The following is a 5408-nucleotide window of genomic DNA, read 5'->3' as shown; positions in this document are numbered from 1 at the left end:
GTATATAGATAGTATTTCATAATACCCCTTACCCTTTGGTTCATATATTCTTTTTGCTCCATTTTCTATGACATTCCTGAGCAGCAGATAAGGGAAATGGTGAAGATATCCATTTAGGTCTAAACACTCAACAGTCAATTATTCTCCAAACTTGGCCAATGATAAGCCTCTACAGTAACCACTGGTCACTGCAAACATAAGATTTTTTGACCAAAACTGAAAACTGCACAGATGTATAAATATAGGCATAAATATTTATAAGTTTGTTTCACAACACAACAGTGTTTATTTAATAAGACAATAATGGTTAAGTTTCCACTTGAGCCTAGGACCATTCTATAGCCAAGAGTATTTGACCAGGCATACAGTACCAGACATGATATATCTCTTGTAGAGTGGACCACAAATTTATTCAGAAAGTGGTTGATTACAGCCAAGACCAATCATACTATTACTATATTAGTGATACATCTTCCTGGCAGATTCACAGTACAACAGGATACATACACTGCTTGGTCAAACCATTCATGCCTTTTCTCACCCAGCCTCCTACATAAAAACTATGAAAGCTATCTAGTGGGCATATCTTATCAGAATAGTCATTGTTGTAGCTCAATAATATTACAGCTGGGTAAGATTGATGATTTGTTTTCTTCTCAAGTAACATAGCACCTTTCATGGCCATGGAAGGTAGGTAAATAGGAAAGAAACTTCCAGGTCAGTAACAGTTTGTTTTCTCCAAGGACCATGGCTCAAGTACATAGTGTTTTCTGAAATATTGTCTTACCATCAAGTTCTAAAGGGTAATCAAGAGCAATGACATCAACCTGTCGGGGTGATATTGTATTCCCCAATATATCATGCACCCTAATAAACTTATCTTGGGTCAGAAAACAGAACAGCCATTAGATATAGAGGCCAGAAAATGCCTTTAATCCTAGCATTCCAGAGGCAGAGATCCGCTTGGATCTCTGTGAGTTCAAGGCTACACTTGAAAGACCCTTTAGTCCCAGGAAGTGATGGCAGGAAGCAGAAAGGTATTAAAGGCATGAGGACGAGGAACTAGGCTGGTTAAGCTTTAGGCTTTTGAGAAGCAGTTCAGCTGAGATCAGTTCGGATTTGAGGACACAGAGGCTTCTATTCTGAGGAAACAGGATCAGCTGAGGAACTGGCAAGGTGAGGTTGCTATGACTAGTTCTGCTTCTCTGATCTTTCAGCTTTAACCCAATACCTGGCTCCAGGTTTGTTTTTATTAATAAAACTCTAAGATTCATGCTACAACCTGTAATGTTTGGGGATCTATGGCACCCCACTGGTCAACAACTCGAAAAAAATGACACCCAGTAATGCAGCTTTTATTTTCCAGCCTACATTTGTGGCACTATAGAATATTGGTCCAGGCCCTTTTGGCTTTCAAACTCTCCACAGAAAAGTTAGCAAAGTAACAACTTTGATTGGCTGACTTTCCATGTTATCTGGACTTTCTTTCTTGAAGCTGTCAATATTCTTCTTTGTTCTATACATTGAATGTGCTGATTACTAAGTGACATGGGGGATTTCTTTTTAATCCTTTCTATTTGCTGTTTTGTATGCCACTTGCCTCTTGATAGGCATATCTTTTTTTTTTTTTTTTTAACTTTGGCAAGCTTCCTTCTGGAATTTTGTTGAAAAGATTACATTGGATCTTTGTTTACTGTTACCTGAATTTGTCAGGTTGTTGACCCAACTGAATGTTACTAGGTGTGCAATCTTAGGGTCATAGCATATTGATGTACAAATGGGGGCATCATAAATGGTGTCATCTCACCTAGGGTTAGGTATAACTTCTGAGCTTAGGAGAAAACTTTCTATAGGCTGCTGATCTTTAGAAATCTATGGAGGGCTTTTTGCATTCTATAGATGGCTCTTGGGTGGCAAGGACTGGGATCACACTGGAAATGGAAATAATATATGGGAGTAGAGGGCAGGATCGCACATTATCCTCATGTGGAGGTATGTGTGGTGAAGGCTTGAAGAGGTTCTCTACCTGGGGTAATGGGCAAAGTAGCCCCTGTAGTCTCTAGGTTTGTCTGTGAGTAGGTTGCTGCTGATGATGCATACGAATACTAGGTCTGAGCATTCCATCCTAGAGTCTAGGTCTCAGGACATCTTGCTGTCCTGAAGCAGGAATATGATTGGGAAAGCTCATAAGCATTGGCATGGCTAAGTTAGCTTTGAGGCATCTCTACCTGGAATTTTTGGCCAGACTCCATGTGGTTCCAAAACAAAATGTGTGTCATGGCATCTCTAAAATGCTTCTTGGTTTTCATATTTTCAAAAGAGATTGAGCATTCCTTGGGTATATGCCCAAGAGTGCTATAGCTGGGTCTTGGGGGAGATGGATTCCCAATTTTCTAAGGAAGCACCATATTGATTTCCAAAGTGGCTGTACAAGCTTGCATTCCCACCAGCAGTGGAGGAGAGTTCCCCTTGCTCCACATACTCTCCAGCATAAGCTGTCTTCTGTGCTTTTGATCTTAGCCATTCTGACAGGTGTAAGGTGGTATCTCAGAGTCATTTTGATTTGCATTTCCCGGATAATTAGGGATGGGATGTCCTTAAATTAAAGAACCCTGAGACAAACACATCAGCACCAGGAATACTTCAGGCTGTGTGAGAAGCTTAGAAGCAGAAAAATTGTTACTTATCCTTGGATAAACACAATGACAGACATGGTAAATGTGGTTAAGAAAAGAGTTCCATAAGTTTGTTTTGTACAATATTACTGCAGTAGATGCTCTGGGTAGATTCTATCAAAGACATTTAGGACTGCAAAAAAAAAAAAAAGTAGGTAGGTAAATAAATGAATATTTACACCTACTATGTCTATACAATAAGCACATTAGATTATCTAATAAAATTATGTTTTCCCAGCTATTAACCTACTTAATGCTTGAAACAAATATTTAGTATCCTTATAAAATGATTCATCTTAGTCACAAACATTTATTTTGTTTCTCTAATAGTTAATGGTTATCCTGGCACAAGGTCTATAGTTAAATAATTTGGATAAGTGATGCATTTTTCCTAGGAATACCTATAACATGTTAGAGTACATTAAATGTCTGACATTTCATTGCAGAAAAAAATGTACAGTTTTAACATAGTTTTTAAGATCTTATTTGGCTATAAGATCCAGTTGCAATAGAATTCTCTTAGTAACTTACAGAAATAATGGTGCTCAACAGATTCTTGAGAGACTACAGTTTAGTGGAATCAAGTTGGACAAAGTAGGAATTGGGCTAAAACAAGCATACTGTGTCCAATATTCTGCACAAATAGACATGGTGGCACCAGAGATTAATCTTTCAGAACATCTGGTCTTTTAATGTGGAATATAAATCCCAACCATCTAAATATAATTCTTGCTTTTACCACATAAAATATTTTCTGTGCCACCCTGTAGCTTAACATTACTGGTGCTATTTTAATTGCCACTTGATATTGTCTCAGACACAGCTGGCTACAATTTTACTGTGACAGAAATGACAGGACTTGTATATTTGTAATACAATTTGTGATTCTCTTTTTATTTATGTTTTAAAAGAGTGCCATATGCCTCAGCAAGTGACATTTGACATTCTTTCAACCTACTATTTATTAGATAAAAAGAAAGTCATTTTTATATTAGCTATGAATGGCAAGGCAAACAAAAACCAAAAATCAGAAGCTTATATTTGTTTAATGATGTTCACTTAAATACTAAATGCTTTTCATGAATTATAACTTTAGATTAAGCCAGGAAGTTCCACTGAGCTCTTTTTGATGTTCTAAAATATGATCTGGAAAACATATTATAAATACACTACTGAAACAGAGCAGTGCTAGTTGAGGAACAAATGAGTGCAAGATACAGTAAGCACCTGGAAATAAGATAATTTGGAGGTGACAATACTAAAGAGCTCTTAGGGACAGATATTTTGAGCTACATTTTTCTATTATAAGTTATAACTTAGTGTTGATTTATCCAACTGTCTATTCCTTCTGGATAACAACTGTCTGAGTAAAAAGAAGGTGGATTGAGATTCAGGGGATGAGTTGTAACTATAAAATAATCCCATCCACTAGCTAACTTGATCAAGTGAACGTTGTGGTATCATTGATTAGCATAAATATTTACTCAGGTGTGCTATTGAACACTATGTCATTTCATAGTGCATATGCTACAGGGCTTTTAAAAAAATTTAAAGTAGCTCTCTTTTTTGAACATTAGATATAAAGAGATTGCTGGAAGGCAAACTCATGAAGTATTCCACTGCCTGGGAGACAACACTTAAAGATATTACTAAGATAAATTAATAGGTTACTGTTATTATTTACTATGTATTTAAACTATTTTGAATAACCTATATTAGGGTAGTTAGTGTTCAGTTCATGAATTGCTTTAAAGAATGGACGTTCAGAACCAGCAAGATGACTTAGTAGGTAAAGGCACTTGCTGCCAAGGCTGATCCCCTGAATTTGACCCATAGGACCTACATGGTGGAGGGAGAGAACCAACCAACTTCATGCGGTTGTCTTTTGGCCTCCATATGTGCCTTCAACTTCCCCAAGTTAATAGAAATATAGTTTTAAAAAATTTGTGGCAAAATTGGGCAGAATGTACAAAGATCTCCCATATACTTCCTTCCTCTGTATATGTATAGCCTCCCTTATTGCCAACAATTTCCCTTTTGCAGGTAGCTTTGTTATAATAGATGAGCCTACAATAACAGCATTATCACCCAAAATTAATGGTTCATACTATTTTTACTCTTTATGCTTTACATTCTGTGAGGCAGGACATATGAAGTATAGCATATGTTCTCTAGTATCATTTATAGTACTTTCACCATCCTAGAATCCCACGTGTTATACTTGTCTTCCCTTTACTCTCACGAATCTCTGGCAACCACTGCTCTTCTAAACAATGTGTACTGCTGTGGAATAATCCTTGTACACTGTAAAAATTTCTCACTCAAATTAATTTAATAAAACACTGATTGGTCAGTAGCCAGGCAGGAAGTTAGATGGGACAATCAAACTGAGGACTGGGATGAAGAGGGCAGAGTCAGGAGAGACACCAGCAAACTACCCAAGAAGAAAGATGCTACAGGACTGGTAAAGCCACAGACCATGTGGCAATACATAGATTAATAAAAAATGGGTTAATTTAGATGTAAGTGCTAGTTAGTAATAAGCCTGAGCTATTGGCCAAGAATTCTGTAATTAATATAAGCTTTTATGTGTTTATTTAGGACCAAGCAGTTGGGACAAACAAACAAAAAAACAAAAAAACAAACCCAAAACAAAACATCTCTGCCTCTGTTTACAGTGTACTTACTTAAATTGATGATATTGTACTCATTTCCACAGTTTTTCTTTCCCAG

This window comes from Onychomys torridus, chromosome 13 (assembly GCF_903995425.1).
Source record: "Onychomys torridus chromosome 13, mOncTor1.1, whole genome shotgun sequence".
In the NCBI taxonomy this organism is placed as follows: domain Eukaryota; kingdom Metazoa; phylum Chordata; class Mammalia; order Rodentia; family Cricetidae; genus Onychomys; species Onychomys torridus.
The sequence above is the reverse complement of the archived record's forward strand: the minus strand, read 5'-3'. Positions refer to the sequence as shown.